Source organism: Cydia pomonella, chromosome 2 (assembly GCF_033807575.1).
Source record: "Cydia pomonella isolate Wapato2018A chromosome 2, ilCydPomo1, whole genome shotgun sequence".
Taxonomy (NCBI): Eukaryota; Metazoa; Arthropoda; class Insecta; order Lepidoptera; family Tortricidae; genus Cydia; species Cydia pomonella.
In genome coordinates, this window is record NC_084704.1 from 31,444,296 (window position 1) to 31,463,193 (window position 18,898).

The 18,898-nt window shown below is 36.1% G+C and overlaps 1 protein-coding gene and 1 non-coding gene across 2 annotated transcripts in view; one reads left to right on the forward strand and one right to left on the reverse strand.

The window, feature by feature from the left end:
- LOC133515356 (uncharacterized) overlaps positions 1 to 18,898 on the reverse strand; it is a 131,055-nt gene that overhangs the window by 36,225 nt on the left and 75,932 nt on the right. The window lies entirely within an intron of this gene.
- Positions 4,874 to 4,946, forward strand: Trnaf-gaa (transfer RNA phenylalanine (anticodon GAA)). Its single transcript has one exon. It is a non-coding gene; the product is annotated as a tRNA-Phe (tRNA).

Here is an 18,898-nt window from a genome sequence, read left to right on the forward strand (position 1 = left end):
AAACGCGTACGTCACGTTTCGAAATCGAATTTATTTACACTAGGGGTACTGAATTTTAAACTGTATTTTACCGGCACAGTAATACAAAAACTCATCAGTTTAATAATCATGATCACCATGAATTTTGACACATACTGTATTGTACGAGTAAGTAAAATATGAACGCGCATAGGGTGACCAAGGTTTATTTGTTGTTACATTTGTTGGTCTTTTGTTATGATTCCATTTCAGATTCGTGTAATTAATTGCTTGAAATGCTGAAGAATCTAACTGAATGAACTTAACAAACCCAAATTCCGGTTCTTATAAAAAGTATTAATTTTCGCCTCATTCAATTCAGACAATAGAATATTTAAATTGCAATCAATTATTTTACGAGACGTTTTACGTTCTGAATAAGGATTAATAATTGTTTAATAAAATGAGGTTAAACAAACAACTGACCATGACAATGAGACCCCGTTTTGCTTGTTTATTGAACAATCTTGTCGTAATTAATTTCTCGTGCTAGCTTTGTTATTATCATCGGACACAAAACGCTAGGAAACGAAGTACTTAGAATTGCCGTAAAACATGTTCTTTATATTTTTAGATTTTTCTTTATTTTTAGTCGCGAGCTCTTTCGTTCCTCGTAACTTTGTTGTGTATTGCTTTAGGTTGTCACAAATAAACATATCGATTGATTTGTCACCGTTTTTCCTTTATATATACTTCTCAATGCTGGAAACTGCTTGTATTTTTTCTATGCTGGAAACGACCCGTTACCCTCGTAACGCCAACCATACAAAATATTTCTATTTTTAATTTAAAATACAAAATGAACATCTTAAAATCTACTTACGAAAATCTTAACCTCAATTAAAAACTATCAAACACAAAAACTATTCACAACATTCGCCCCGTTTCCCTCCAGATGCAAAAGATCCCAACACGCTCGCCGCGTTGCCAAGTTGAACCACGATACCGCGGTCAACCTTTGCATTGATTTGTGAAATGCATAAACTATTTATTTTTTATTTGAATCTTGTTGTTTAGTAAATTGGGATGAATTACCTTTTTTTGAGAAAGCAATGGAACAGAATAAAAATTTATTTGGGGTTCTGAAAGGTTCCAATACGATTGAAACGGAGTATAGGTACCAACTTCTGTAATACACAACGGGCCTAACGAGGTTAAAACAGGGTGTGTGTTACAGTCCCACGCCACGCTAGCCCCAAAGCGAATTGGGATTACTTTACACACACCTCTAAGAATAATTAAATTTCTTCCCAGGTGAATACAGCTTTCCTCATGATATATTTTTCTTTACCACAGAGCCGTTGTTCATACCGAGTGTTCGTTCAAAATTATATTTTCTCAACCATCAATAACAAATAAAATAATAATTCTATGAAACAATGTACATTAAACAATGGTTAATCTGAACGCTCGACTCGCTTGCTTTAATAAGCGATGGCAATATCAGCCCTGTTCTAATCATTTCTTGTTCCATCTCTTTCCATTCCCGCAGCTTGAGCGAGCGCGAGAGAGCTTTACAATTTGCTTGACAATTGTTTTAATCAAAATCTTGGCGTGTAAAATGATTTTCACTGGAGAGCTCGCTATTACATCTCTGATTCAAAGGTTTATGTTATTCATTTATTATTATGCAATTACAGATTGTGTTAAAATTTCCTAACGTATATACTTGTACTGTACTTTCGATTGATTAGGTACTTGTGCTATTGTTCTGTGTTTGAGCACTACATTCATTCAGCTCTGTCTTCGGCCTTCGCTTTTATGCAGTTGTGCTATTGTTCTGTATTTGATCCTGCTATCCCAGCTTCTTTGCATCAGTTTTGTACATTATTTTTTGCACACAATAGCCTTAAACAAGCGCAATCGTAAAATATCTCAATAAAATCGCAAATGTAATTTTTTTACAGCTTGTTACAATCCCCCGTAATCTATTGTTAATTAAGTAAGCTATCAAATGACACCACTTTTTTCTAAATACGTCCATGGACTGATATCAGCGCCATCTCTGTCAACGGTACATTTCATTTCAAGTAATAGCTTCTTTCCTAAACATCGATATAAAATCTAGACACTATAGCTGTTATAGTTGTAAAGATATAAGCCACCGCGCTATAACACTTTCTGTTCTATGATCCGACTCCGACACTTTCGGGTTTTCAAGATAAGACGTTTCATTTCCAAAAAAAGAAACATTAAAAATTGCGCGTTGTGCGGAACCCTCAGAACGTGAGTACGACTCGCACTTGTCAGGTTTTTTTTATATATGAACTATATTTAATTGTTACAACATGATAGTTGTGACTTGTGACAGTCAACTACATACATAACTAATAACTTTCCATAATATTTTTTTTTTTCGATTCTTGGAAGTTAGGTAGTAGTACCTATAATTATGGTAGTTGAAAAGTGGAGCTAAATAACAAATAGGAATAAATACAATATCAAAAGTACAGGGTGTCAATGCTGTGTGTTTAAAAGATACGTATAATTATGGCGTAAAGGCACAGTAAATGTCCCAAAAAATTTTTGTCAGCAAATGGCTTCAACGCATAAAAGGTAAGGAATCCCTGCTCTAGATGTTTTTATAACCGACAGTACCCTGTAAGCTGAATATGTAGGTTTATACTAAACTTTTGCTTACTTACAGAGCCTCATTGAAACCGCAAAGATTGTTGTTTCATAGAAAACGATGGGAACATTTATTTTCGTTTCCAAGATTTCAAAGTTTCCCATGTGTTCAATAATTAATAAAAGGAGAATTCCAGATGAGTGTCGGGTACGTAACGCTATTTTAAACACTTCTGATAACGATAAGCAGCATGATAATGTTTGATAATAGCTTTAAATTCAATGGTATATAATACAGGTTTCTACAGGTTATTCAGGTAGCTGCCATACGCGTCACATCCTCGACAAATTAGACCTTTTTGTGGAATGCTCCAAAAGTATTGTAAGTATTGCCTTAATATTTGGGTCGCGCAAGCAAAAGAGCACATCGTATTGAACTACCCTTTGCGTTTCAATGTTGCATGTAAATCAGCCAGATCAGAACAAAGGAACAGAGTGCCGATTTTACAGCAAGTTGTGGAATAATCAAATTTAAATTTTACATTGTACCGTATCGTTATTAAAGTTATCCAAGTTTACGATATTTTTACAACGTCCATCGCACGATCGGCTTTACGAGCAACGCCGTCGGATCGCCAGTAGCTTATTTCTAACAGGCCAGCACGTTATTTATTTTACATCGAGAAATTCCCCGGATTTGTCGCTTCTGTTTTAATTTATATTATTTTTAAGCGGTGCTCGCTGTTGTCACTATTTCATTCTACAGGATGTAATCTCGTACCTTCAGAATCGACCTCCAGAATACGGTCACTGTTATACATAAATAGTTGGAGCAAGTGGCAAGTATGACGGTGCACGGTGCTCTACTTAAGTTTATCGATAACTTCGACCTAGTATTTTGTGAGCAGGCATAACAAGCTCAAGCTCAAAACAGCTTCAGATAGTTATAATTATAAGAATTTTTACGTTAGGTGAATTATTAGGTCAAAGCTTGAGTCCTTTTAAACTTGTTACAGACTTGACAATTCTGCGTACGAGTTGTCATTAGAGAAAACCAATTTTTCACGATAATTATTTTCAAAATTGATACAATCTTTACATTGTATACATACAATTTATGGTTAAGCAGTTCGTAGTTAAGTAAAATTTAAGAGGCTCGGTCGAGAGTATTATTTTGTACCATTTGGCGTTGAAACTCTAGGTTTTTTGCAGCAATCGCCAAGCGTTTGGTTGTTGTAACTGGTGACCGAAGAGCTGGCGGCTTCCTCGCACAACATATCAGCATTGCGATACAACGAGGAAATGCTGCCAGCATCCTTGGTACAATGCCTCAAGGGCCTATTTTAGATTTAAGCTAGTTTTGAATTGTAATAACTCTGTATATATCATTTATGGTTTAGATTTGATCAAAAAGGCCGAAGCACATTCACATTATTCAAACGCGACGCGTGGCAAACCGACGCGACGCATGTCGAGTCGAATCAAATTGTATTATTTTCTATGACCAGAATCCCACTATGAACATCCGACGCGACGTTGCATAACACGCGTCGCGACGGGTTGCGTCGCGTCGCGTTATAATTATTTGTTTTGGCCTTGATAAATGTAAATAAATAAATAAATAAATAAATATTATAGGACATTATTACACAAATAAATATTATAGGAAGCTTTCAAAAGCGACAATTTTCTATACTTTTAATCTCTCTCTCTATTCTCGGGTATATTCAGACGGCGTCTGCAGCAGCATTACTGTTGCAGCGTTGACGTGGGTAACCATAAACTCAAGGGACGACGCTAAAGTCTCGTCAAAAAGCGTAACTTATGCGCTTACTGTGAAACACACACTGTGAGTTACAAATTGAGTAAACGTATGCTAGGTCTTTTTCAAACTTGAGGAGTAGGCTGACACGTGTCAAAAAGAAATTATAGGGTTGTGACAATGTAAATTAATAGAGACGATCTTTTACGATTCTTGATTAAATTTGCAAAAGCCATATAATCCATTCTTACTGGTGATGATTTATATTTTTAAGTAAACATACCTTCACAATTGGATGCGACTGAAACGATTTGATAGTAGCGGAATCGATTCGTTTATAAGCAGAGTAAAACTTTATTGCACTTAAGTTCCGTTTTACACCATAATAATGTATAAATTTTTGATGAGCAGTTACATCTGCGAGCGATACTCAAAATTTTATATTAAAGGAAAAAATTGATAAAGTTACGCTTCCGGCAGGACTTGCAACCTGCAACCTCCAAAAGATTTGCGAGGTTCTGGTGGGCTTCCGTAGCTCAATTGGTTAAGAGCAACGCACGAATTGCGGAGGTTGCAGGTTCAAGTCCTGCCGGAAGCGTAATTTTTCAATTTTTGCCTTTAATATAAAATTTGGGTAATGATATAATTATATTTTAATGATCTGTGTCTATTATAATCAGATATTGTAAGCTACGAAGATAGGTATTTTTGTCCTATTGGGATTCAAGTTATTTTTGTTAAAAAAGGATTGGTCTGAAACGACCATGGCATGGAATGAAAAAAAAACAAATGTACCCTTCCCGTTTGAAAAAAGCTATAAAATATGGGAAATTATATTTACTGTTCACGTTCTCGTGCAGGTGTGTAGTCAACACCAGAGTATTACTCTTTCACTTTTATCAAATATTCAGTAGCAGTCTAACAATACATACTGCATGGTACAGCGCCAGCAACACCCCTTTTCAACGAGATTATCGACAAAACTGAGCTTGTTAAATTGTAGGTCGCACACAAACTTTGCCGTAAGTTTTTGAACAAAATTAACGAATGAAAATGAAAATTTTAGCCAGAGTTTCGCTTTAGAAACTTGTCTACAGAAACACTTGAATGTTTAATCGATAGTTTTACGTGTCCAACTTTGATAAGTGCCTATCACTAGGTGCTTATATGCACGAAACCCAGCAGATTTGTTACCTAAAGTGTATCGCTCCCGAGCGAAAGTCAAGTCAGTTATCAATGAGCATGATTTTTACCTTAAGGTAATAAATAAATTGAATACAATAGGTACGAAAATGATATCAATGGCACAACTATTCATGCCCATAACACTATAGTGACTTGCCTCTGAATCTATTGATTGACTGACATTTTTTGTTTTAAGCCTACTTATTCTTAGAGTTATCTGAGGAGCTAGCCAAGATGACAATCGTTGACAGAAAACGCTAATCGAAATTATCGCTTTTTAGCGATAAGTCCGCCTGTTGTTACCTACTTACTTATGTCCTTTTTTTTTGTTTGTAACATGTATATTTCTTTGTAGTGCACAATAAAGTATTTTATTATTATTATTTGTATGTCTCTTACAAATTCTCGGGGCCATGGGGTCCCGGGCATTTTGAAGGCGTGCGTGGGGCCGAAGCCAACACGTAGAGGCCCCTTGTAGTAAGACAATTTACTCTAAAAGTAATGTGACACCAACCGACGATTATCCCTGTTCACACTATAGCAGTACACCCAAGGACAAGCCCCGGTTAGTGTAAGACTATTATAAGGAAAAGGTACAAAAAGAAACCGGGCTATTGGGTTGAGTTGCTAGTGGACTGGTAACAGAGAGTATGGAGGTGACTGTGGCACCTGCCCTGATCATATGTTATAAAAACACGAAAAAATGGACAGGTGGTGACTCGCCAACTCACAGTATGGGTCCCCGAAAACGGCCGCTCGCACAGAGCGACAAGGGGACAACATTGCGTGAGCGGCTCAGGGTGTTGAGAGGTGTGCGCCGCTTTCTACCCAGTGGCTGTCAGCAGCCACTGTGCCAACTCGCGTCTTATGCATATTTCACTTCCACCCTGCGAGCATATAGCTCTGACACCCCACTCTGGACGGCCGGTAAAGGCAAGCCAGAGGTGAGAGTCCTGCGGCCCCTGCTCAGTGTTCACTCCAGCCGGCCAATCAAGGCAAGCCGGAGAGAGGGGCCTGTCCGACTCTCGGGGGCATGGGACCCAAGGGACGTCACTTCCCATTCAGCTCGCCACAAGCTGCCCTGGGGGCTTATTATTATTATTATTATTATATAATATAAATAGTCACGTAACGTAACGTAACGACTTTTCGTAGCATGTTGTTTTCTTTGTTATTTTGGTGAGCAATAAAGAATGGGGTTCATTATAATAACCGGCAAGTGGTTAATTCTCAAAACTACACAAATAAACTCACAAAAATACGTGGCAAGGCCATAACCAAACTACAGCCTAACGGAATTAACAATTTAGAGATACTTATCTACAACGCGCTTGCGGAGCGGCGAAGTAATAAATAATAATTTGCTCCTTTAAAGTTCGTACGCCCAGTCAAGGCTGAGTCTCGATATTTTTAGTAATAACGCCCCTCATTACCCGATTTTTATGCCAGTTACAGTAAGTAAGTAAGTAGTTTTCTTTTTTGTAGGGACATTTGCGTGTGAAATGGCCGGGAGCGGCACGCGATCGCGTGTCGCAGCCTGACGGCTCGGCGAATTCACTTTCCTCAGCTTACACGAAATGTCCTGATTTTTGAAGTGCCAGTTATTTCTGTCTTGCTCTCTTGTAGTTATGTATAAGTATGTGTAAGTAGGACAAAAATATCTCACTTTATCGGTTTTCTAGTTAACCCCGAAGAAAGACACGGGTCTACCCGGATATAATAATCATGAATACCCTCTGCCCTCGACTTTTTATTGTGGCGATCGTGAAACACAGTCCCGTACAACCTTTTACGCCCTTGCCCCACTAAGGTAGAATTTTAGGAATAAAAAAGAAGATATTCTATGAATTCAGGTACTATCTTTCAGTACGTCAGATTCCAAATACACGTCTGTTTTAACCCATTCAGCGTTAAGCATGAATATAGTTGTGCCGTTCTTGAGAACGTTCTCAGTTTACTATGGGGGAAATTTCTCGCACGAGAACATTCCCCATACAAAACGGAGAATATTATCGAGAACGGCACAACTATAATCATGACACGTTGCCTCTACGAATCATTTTCGTTACATACCGGGGAAATTCATGTTATTGGCTACGACGTAGCGCTACGACCGTAGCTCAGCGTTGAATATAAATAATTATAAATATTTGGGGACACAGATCGACCTAGCCGCAAACTAAGCTAGTACTATGGGTACTAGGCGACGATTTACATAAGTATATGTATAAATAAATACATACTTATACACATAGAAAACACCCAAGACTCAGGAACAAATATCCATAATACAAATAAATGCCCTTACCGGGACTCGAACCCGGGATCATCGGCCTCACAGGCAGGGCCACCGCCCAATAGGCCAGATCGGTCGGAATGTTTTAATTGAACGACAAATCTAAATTCTTCGTATACAAAATAATCTCGGTTTTAAGCATACCAAATACAGCGTGTATTTTCGATACGACCGCATAACCAAAGGGTAGTTAGTTTAGACTTTAATGAATACACTTTCACAGGTTTTATAAAAACAGACGACTTTCATTTTTCCATATAAAATAATTCAGCAAGCAATGTATCACTACTTTGTTTTAACTCAAAACGTCGCGTTTAATGACGCGACGTCACAACTCTCACAAGTGCCTATGACGTACGAAATACATTGCTGCACGAAAAAAATTCAAAAATAATTATGCTCTGTTGAGACTAAATTAGAAAAATCTTTCAGCATTGTTTTATAGCACTAAAACCTACGTCTAGTTTACGTTTGCGTTTATATCAAAAATACACACTGTATAATACTCAAAGCTAAGATCGAAATGGCTGTACATCAACAAAATGCTACAACCGCGTTGGCATTTTCCCGGCACCCCAAATCAATCGAATCGCTAAGTTCCTCGTATCCCGAATCAATTCCCGGCTGATTGCTGCCGTAGGACTTGCTATCTAATGTTCCAGCCATTTCGTGGCGCCTGATAACACTAGACTTGAGCGCTTGTTCAGCCGACGTGGTAATACAATTACATACTTATCTTAAGGAGCAGTTCACATGTAGTATCGGATAATAACTGGTAGCAGTAAGGCTAGGTTCACACGGCGTTAATTTTACAAAATCGTTCACACGGCTAGACGGTTTTCCAGCATGGCTATGTAGGTGTGAACGATTTTGAAAGTTGACGTACAAGTTTTGTTGTCACTACGGTATACAAAAAAAAAACCATATTAACGCCGTGTAAACTTAGCCTAACGGCCCGTTCGAAGAATGAGATACGATAACGATAAGTTCTAGTTTAGATATCGTTTGTATGTCGTATAATTGACAGACTTTGACGTTAAAAATATCGTATATAGATCTTGTTGGGATCACAGCGGAATCGATATAAACGCCAATTTTAACGTGCCGTTTAGCTATCGATCTTTTAAAGATCTTTTCAAGATCTTAAACGTGTCTTAATCATTATTCGAATCGGGCCGTAAGGCGTGCGATTTATAAATAGTGGAGAGGCCAAGCCGCTAGCATAATAAGTAAGCTTAGAGTGCTCACTCCATATACCAGGTGTCTCCTGTGACACAAGCAAATAATTAAAACATGGGTTGTACTCATCAAACGATAAAACGTTTGTTCAAAACGTTTAGAAATGATGTCTTTAGATTTTCTCTTTGTATACAAATTAGCGTTAATTTGATACCAACCATTTTTTTTACTGATGAAAGCGTCAACAAAATTCGCAATACATTCGCAAAAACAAAATTCGCAATATATTGCGTCTTAGAATAAACTTTAAAGTGTACCAAAAATCAAAACACAAAGTGTTTTAAAAGTATATGAACAAATGTTGTCAGTTTGAGCAGTACAGTCTACAGTTTAGTGTATTGCTCCTGTTAAAGGCCACACCCGGTATAAATAAATGTCCTATCAACTATAATGTTGTCGAGTAATTCAAAAATTATTTAACTAATTTGGATTAATTAGGTGTCATATGAAAGGTCTTTATTTACAAAACGTTTCTAAATAAAAATTCCTTTAAGTGTGTTTTATGTATTTTATATATTATACAAAACTGTTATATTTTAACATGTTGTTTTCACCTCCAATGTTTGCTTGGCATCATAGCTCCGGAACAAATCAATTAAGATATCTAGGTACTATGCATCGCAGCCATAATTGTATGTGTATTAGTTTAAAGATATATTTTATGATAATATTTATGCTAGTTTTCAGGTAATTATCTATGGGTAAATAGTTGCCTGAAAATAAAGATATTATAATTTTTTTGACGTGATAACGTCTTATAAATTGATGAACACCGGTAGCATGCACGAAAAAGTGTCAAGTTGTGGACAGATCTCCATGGTACGTTACGACCACGTTGTGGACAGATATCCATGGTAACTTCTTCTTTGTATTATATAAAATAATGATTATTCAGTGATAATAATTCAATTCAATTCATAAATAAAAGTATGCAATTTTTCATCAATGTTTTCTTATGACGTTATCACGCAAAATTATCTTCCGTAAACCGACTTTACAGACAACCGTCCGTGAGTCGACCGTCTAGTGGCGCCCACATTAGGGAATTGTGTTTTCTAATAAACCAATTAATTTCTGTATAAATCAGTATATTAATATTGTTCTACTGATTCCCCAACTTTTGGTATATGTCACATAGTTTTGTATTGCTTATTTTTCGCTTTATCAACTAAACGGCAAATGGCGGCCACATTTTTCCGTTTAGGTGATAAAGTCAAACTCTGTGACAAAGACTAAAAGTTGGGGAATCACAAGGATATCAATATTTAAAAAATACTGATTTAAGTATACAGAAATCCACTGGTCGGTCGACCCAGTCTTAATACACTGCCGGTAGAAATTAACTCACTCAATGGCTCAAAATTGTTGCTGCTGTCTACTTAGACAATTTGTTATTGAGTTATGTCTGTATAGATAGAGTGAATATTATAATAAACTGTTAGTTAGTACGGTTATTAAAAGTAGGTATGTAAAAACACATGTACACATACAATTAAGGGCTAATGAATTAAATAAAAATAAAAATAGCACCTATGACAGAAGTAAATTAGTACAAGCAACACTATTCTGCTCTTCATTTTGGTACAATAGCAATTTTGTTTCAACGTCTGCAATCGTAGAAGCAATAAAAACTAAAAAATAAAACAAAACCCGCGCATTGACGAAGGATGCCAAGATGCCCGCCAATGTGTTATTATTGTTACTTATCAATGAAAACATGCTTCTTTGGGTTTCATTTATAAAAAATAAAACTAATGAAGTGTTCATTTGCAACGTTTATTGAAAAAAAGAATTACTTAAACCAATTATACGGAATTGGTTTCAAACTTTCCACACTTCGGCGGTATGTAAGTTAAGCCGCGCGCTACGTGACTGAGCTGTGACGGAGAGTGTTTACTAACTTTAATAAAAGTATTAAAAAATATACCTATTAACAGTACTAACCAAGTAACTTATATACAGAATGTTAGACCGTATTTTACTATTTGAGGAACTAGGTTTTAACTTAAAATATTTGTAGAGAATTCTGCATACTTTCGAAATTTTAGGATTGTTCTCGTATTGGTACTGAGTGGTAGAGACTTAAATAGAATTTAAGTGAATTGAGAATGAATTGAGAATTTAAGCGCCATTTCTCAACCTTCCTTCTCTTCGTTTGGTACCTTACTCCCTGGTCTCAAGGAGTTGTCTACCCAAAATTTCAATCTTTTGGGATCTCCAATTTTCCCCGCAGCTACCTGAAGCTTTTAGGGAGAGAGAGAAGCTTCTTAGGTCCGCTGGTGAGAGGTTAAAAAAGCTCTCAGCTCATGTGGCGCTTACTTTGTTGAGGTCCTGCTTTGCTGTTCCCAAGGTGACATTCATTTTGCGTACTGTGCCTGCCTGGCTGCACCCCGGCCACATTGACAATAGTCAATGTGTCGACCGTGTGTTGAAGGAATATGCTATGTGTGCTTAATGTTACTTTAGTCAGGGTTTTTGCTTGATGGTCATTAGACAAGCCAAATAGACGGTAGTTAAGTATTTAGTACATTCCTACTTCGTAGCATTAGTTTCAGGCAAATTAACTTATTTTTATAAGACGTAACATTATTCTTCCCTGCTTTAACTATACAGGTATATTTGCTATACATTGCCGCGGTAAACTACTCGTGAAACTACAATACAACTCACATAATTGACACAACGGCGTTTCTAGAGACGTCTGTAGCAAACTTTTTAATTTGAGTCAAAAACAATCTTTGCGAAAGTGCCTACAGAACTTGCTCCGTCATGGAACTTAGAGCCCTCGTTAAAAACCTTTTTTAGTAAAAAATTCGCTCACAAAAGAACGTGGAACGTTTTAATTTTTGAGAAAAAATGAGAAACTTGACGACACCCCGTCATCGAGGTTAGTTCGACAAGAAACATCGGTTAGTTGTGAATAAAATGAGATCCTTTTCCTCGTCCTCTCAAATATGCCACGGATTCGATTTTTTGAAACCAATTAGTATGAGAGGCGTATCTTCTACTTTTCAGAATCTTTTTATCGACTTAGCCATGAAAATAGCATAGAAATAAGATCTACATATAGAGGATACTAATGTATTTAAAACTAATTGTTTCTTTTTTTATCGAATAATAGTAGAGAATAAAACAATCAATCAAACTATTAAAATAACAAGTAAATGAATTCCTAAAATCAATTTACCCTCGACTTTCAACTATTTTAATTAACGAGCACACAGAGGACGCCTGCTGTAAGGATTGCTATCACAAGCCTCCTGGCTTGCTACTGTTAGGTACCTACTGTCAAACTATCTCGAGATACATACTTACTACATATCATGAATTTCTGATTTTTTTAACTATGTGGGTATAATTATTATAAGTAATCAAACATAAATTAAAAACAATTGTTCCTTTATATTCCAGCATAAATTCATCGTTCCTCACTCCATCATATCAATCGCAATTTTATTAAGTTTTCCTAGTAGCAGGTGTTACTTGAACAGACGACAAAGTATCTTTAACTTTTTAACAAGGCGTAAGAGAGTAGCAAGTTAGAGGAGCCAAGCATTGCGGAGCCAAACTTTGTATTGTAAGTATTAGAGTTATATTGTAACGAGCTGTGAATAAAATAAGGTACAGTAAGGTACGTCAATATCTGTAAAGTAAAACACCTAAAAATTTAAAGGGTGTCATCTTCAGAAGTACAAGACAGACTGTCCTTAAGTTGCATTGTAATAAAGATAGAAGGATCCGTTTTTAGGGTTCCGTAGTTAACTAGGAACCCTTATAGTTTCGCCATGTCCGTCTGTCTGTCCGAGGCTTTGCTCCGTGGTCGTTAGTGCTAGAAAGCTGAAATTTGGCATGGATATATAAATCAATAAAGCCGACAAAGTCGTACAATAAAATCTAAAAATTTAATTTTTTTAGGGTACCTACCCTACACGTAAACTGTGGGTGAAATTTTTTTTTCGCTTCAACCCTAGAGTGTGGGGTATCGTTAGAAAGGTCTTTCAAAACTAGGGGTTTTCAAGAAACATTTTTTGATAAAGTGAATATATTCGGATATAATCGCTCCGAAAGAAAAAAAAATGTGCCCCCCCTCCTGTGCCAAAATATGAAAAAAATCGTGGAAGTAGAGCTTAAGAAAGACATTAAATGAATTATTCTAGATTTTTTTACATGAGTGTTTTACACAATACAAAATCATCTAACATACATGAAACAAAACAAACACAACCAAAGGATAACGCACACATACGAAACTTTACATTTCCTCTGCAATCTCGGTAGGTATTAATTATACCGGGATCACGTGTGGAAACTAGTGAGTTTCGGCCAGGAAACGTGACCCGACGAAACGAGGCGCAAACACCTTTATGAAAGCACCTGTATACCTACAACCACACAAGCGGCACATGTACAGTCGCGAACATTATTTTTTGAGTCAATTTAGCACATTTCATACCATTAGTATTGACAAACAAAGCTTGAATTAAATGGCCTTGCAATTAATGTCCGTGGCTGTATTCTAACTGTAAGTATACGCGACCGTGCCAACCAGTATTTGCAAATTACTTAAATGTTACAGTCTAAATAAAATTGTTTATCGGAAACCCTTAATTGCAATAAATTGGTAAACGATTTGGGGAACGTCGAGATTGATCGAATTGTTTCCTAAGCGACTGAACGTTGATTTGTACCGATTTATTCGATGTAATAATGGGTTTAAGGGCCCTGGCCTGATTGAGGTCGAATAATTGTTAGGGATAGGGTTACCAGTTGCCAGGTATTTTTTCCGTTAATTTCTAGGGATACACCTGAGCTTAAATTACGTAACTTTCTCAAAGACACCGGTATTCTAATTAACTCAATTTCGGAGATAATCAATAAAAAAAAAATATCTGATAAGGCCCTTACAAGCGTGTACTTAGGGCCTGTTTACATATTGATTAGTGTTTAGTACGAGTTCATACATTTGGTACTAAATATAAGTTTTATCTCGGACAAACGAAGTTCGAAACTACATTGATAGTTTTCAATAGTTTAGTTGAGTTAAATGTAATGCCCGCATTACAACAACGCTATGTGCAACTTTTAATTACATTTTATGATATTTTTTTTCTGAAAATTAACTATGCCATTTAGTTTCCTTAAACGTAGTTACCGATATCCGGAAGTTACCGGAATTCAATAAAAATACGGTGTATATACTTAGGAATTATGACACTCATTTAAAACTGTAGTACCGCAATACCGATACAATTTATGTTGTTTGCACTTTTTTTTCTAGAAGTGTTTACTACATTGAGATTTGAATATGCAATCGAGTTTACCATTAAGAGACTGTTTAAAATAAATATCTGATCTATGATAGTCTAGTGTCTAATATTTAGACAGCCCACAAGTCACCAAATGTCAAAAAATCTGGTCAAGAATCAGTGGTTTTCAGGAAAATTGTATTTGGCAACCCTACTAGGGAAAGCTTGTATTGGATTTAATAAAGAAATCTGGTATTCGCTTCGGGCTACAGAGACGATTCTAGGTGACTTTTTCTAGCCCAAAGACCCCGCTTTCAGCATGGAATGCCGCTAGACTGGCACTGAAAGAAACTATTTACCTAAGTGACTAAAGAAAAATCAGCTTTACTTTGACTTATAGGAATCAGAGGCTCTAGTGTAAATTTATTCGATAGCGTGACGGGACGTACGCGTTTGCAAGTCACATTTAGTATGGGATTTAGAAACAGCACGCCAAGCGGGACGGTTTATAAACTCAAAATCCCATACAAAATGAGACTTGACGCAAACGCGTCTCGCTATCGAATAAATTTACACTAGGGGTACCGATTTTATTAAATACTTATATTGTGTTTGGTCTACTCGTACTATAATTTGGCGCACGTCTTTGAAATTGAGTTTGCTTTAAGTTCATATTCGATTAATAATGGAAAGTCGAAAACGGTATTATTTAAGAAAAAAAAACGACTATTTTGATAAATTTATAAACAGTCACAACCACAACATTATTTTCGTTTGTTAAATCTATTCCAGTGTACAAATTTTATAAATTCTTACATACCTACTAAAGATTAAAATCTCTCCCAGAAAATCTTTTAACATAAAGTCATGAATAAGGTAAAGGAGCTTTTAAAGGCACCTCTCTATTTTAAAGCCATTCAACAACAATTATCACTAATGTCTGTACATATCTTGCGATAGCAGTGGCAATTTGTGTCTAAAAATGAACAAAAAATAAAATGTTAGCTTATATTTTTTCGTGTCGATAAAGTCTGACACCGACTTGATTGATTAACTCTGCAATGCTACATAGATAAACTATTGAATTTAATGGTCAATTTTTGAAGCCGTTCAAGCAATATGCCTTGTAAGTTTGAGTACCACTGTATATAGGTATACAGTGCTTGTTCGAAAACACATGCAAACATCTGCGTTTGTCCCGGCGTATTGCCACGGTTCAAAGGAGCCTGGGCTCCTCCAAGCAACTAATCCGAAGAATTGGCGTAGGCAATGGTTTTTACGAAAGCGAGTGCAATATCACCGTCTAACCAAGAGGGGAAATCTAGACCTAATTGGGATTAGTACAGTTTCCTCACGATTTTTCCTTCACCGAAAGGCGACTGCTCAAATGATATGTCGTACATAAGTACCAAAAACTCATTGGTACGAGCCAAGGTTTGAACCCGCGACCTCCGAATTGAAAGTCGCACTCTCTTACCGCTAAGCAACGCCATCTGAACATTATTTATTTTAATTTACATTTATGAATAAGTAATATTCTTTATTTTGCTGTTTTGTTGTTTGGCTGTGGAATGACCTCTCAAGTTTTGTCATGGAAGTACAGTATGGGGTTCTTCAAAAAAGAAAGTTTTTTAAAGGGTCGGCAACGCGCATGTAATACCTCTGGAGTAGCAGGCGTCCACAGGCTATGGTGACTGCTTACCATCAAGCGGAATGTATGCTTGTTTGCTACCGACATGATAAAAAAACTAAACAGTTATTTTTTCATGCAGCATCAAACAAATTGAAAGCTTGAGAAACTAAGCCAGATTGTTTTCAATATCCAAGGGTGCGTTATGATAATAAAGTAAATTTCCACTCCGTGTAAACTTTTTTCATTATATCTGTTTTACACATTTTAGGAACGGCATTATAGCTATCCGTTTATATGTAATAATGTACTGATAAATTTGAAAAGTTTAGAAAGCCGGGAGAGAGTGACTTTGCTTTTCGGTTCGTTGGGGGCTAAATTTTGTCTTGCTCGCCTGAAAATTAACTACCTAAATAATTAAATAGTTTCGAATAGCTTTCTGTACCCCTAGTGTAAATTTATTCGATAGCGAAACGTGACGTACGCGTTTGCGTTAAGTCTAATTTGGTATGGGATTTTGAAACAGCGCGCCAAGCGGGACGATTTGGAAGCTCAAAATCCCATACAAAATTTATACTGTTATGAGTATAATTTTGTCCATTGGCATTTCAAAAGTATGATGACGAATGTCTGTACGAATCTTATCATACAATATACATCCTTAAAAACTAAAATTTGAGGAGCATTAGTTAGCGTTAGAAAATAGTATAATTTCTAAATAGTAATATAAATAGATCCAGTATCATGGAGTGTAAAAAGTGTCATAAATGACGCGATCCATATTTATAATACTTAAAAATATACTAAAACTATTCCAGGAAATACCTATTAAAACATACAGACCATATCACTTACCGTCAGGTAGTTTATAAATCGTGTCAATCACGACTACATGAGCCTTGACTCGTGTTGTCATATTATTAAATTGTTTTATTTTGACGACCGGTTTGGCGTAGTGGGTAGTGACCCTGCCTATGAAACTGATCGTCCCGGGTTCAAATCCTGGTAAGGGCATGTATTCGTGTGATGAGCATGGATATTTGTTCCTGAGTCATGGGTGTTTTCTATGTATTTAAGTATTTATAAATATTTATATATTATATATATCGTTGTCTAAGTACCCTCAACACAAGCCTTATTGAGCTTACTGTGGGACTTAGTCAATTTGTGTAATAATGTCCTATAATATTTATTTATTTATTATTTATTAAAGGCTAGATTTGACAAATCTGCGCGTCATCATGGATGTCACGAATTATAATATATCAATTTTCCATTGATTTGTGTTATACTAGCCTAAAGATACCAGTTTTGAATCACAAAATTATGAAATAATGTATTCTGTATAATTGTCCCATTGAACTAACCACCCAATTCATCTTAGTGGTCTTATCTCTCGTAATGGACTCCTTACGGGCACCCTTCGGCCTGCGGGCACTTTTGCGTAATTGCCCTCGGAGCTGTTACTTCATAACTTCCTTTGCCGCTTTGGTACACTACCCTCTATTAATGTACATTGGAGAGGGTGTTGTACAGGGTAAACTACAGGTACCTATTTCAAAGATAGTTTGGGCTCGACAGATTGCATTAATCCATTTATTTTGTGCCTTAATGGAGATAAAATTTGTTAAATATTCGAAACACGTCAACAAATTTCTTTTTATACCACATTTGCTCGAAAAAGATCTTATTTTATGCAGGTATACTGAAGGACAAAGGTGTGTATTGTTCCCGCGGTAGTTATGGATTGTAAAAAAAAAGTTTTTTTTTAAATTGTGTCTCTAATTCATTCGAACCAAGTAGGCATAAAAGAGTTTTACTTTTAAAATACTGACGTTGATAATTTATTTATATTGTTTATCTTAAAAAATATGTAATCTGATTAATTTCATGGCCGTTTAAATTATTTTTGCAGAATTTTCAATCGTGGTTGAATGCCAAACAGGTCTGTGCCTTCGCTACCTAACCTGTCAAATAATAACAATATGGCGGACGAATGTTTGAAGTGTTTATTAAAGAATTATTTCGCTTAAAATTTAGTTTTTTCTTCGCATGTATGATGAAAAATATTGTTTGTAACTCCGGAGGTAAGAATATTGCAATCTCGAGTCTTTAATGAACTCCAGCCTGCGGCTATCGTGCATCTTAAGTTCATTTGCAAATTTTCACTTACCCCATCGTTGTACAACTAGTGCACTATTAAAACGTTTAGTTAATGCTAGAGAGATGTTTTTATACACTTGATTTTCTGCCTTGATTCTATTTCAAAGTACCTGTTTTAAGTACGAGTATATAGGTATATAATTTTTAAACTTTCAAAGTACGGTCGGGATATCGCCACCTACTAACATCTCTGCTGCTACACATATGTATTTGTAAACAGGATATTTTGTACCGTAGTATAATTCTAGGCCGTCGGTGTATGTGTGTGTCTAGGCTTAATTTTCCGCGCCGATTCAAAACGTTCAGTGTCGGGAATCAGTAAAGCGTAAAATTCAAAGCTCGCGTCCCTAGTTCCTCGGAATCTATGACACAATATTATGTCACTACACTTCTAGAGTTGTACAATAAGTTGGAGATACTGTCAAGTTGGGTAGCTGGGTATAGAGAGGACAACTTTGGACAATATTTTTTGACTATGAACTAATTGAAACTAGTTAGTTGAAAATGTTGCCTTATGACTGGTAAGTCCTGATTCGAATATTATAAAAAATATACTGCTGTCAGCAACGTTCATATAATTGTGAAATATGTTCATATAATAAGGTATTTCCTTTGTCTAATGACCTGTCCTCAGTAACTGTTACAATTAGTTAATGTTGGTACCAAATAATTAGTTCACTCTTTAACATAATTTTATTTCTGTGCCAGTTCATACCTTGTAACAATGAAAATAATATAAAATTCATAGCTCCTTTCATTTGATTGTCATTGAAAGAAGGTTTCTAAGAAGT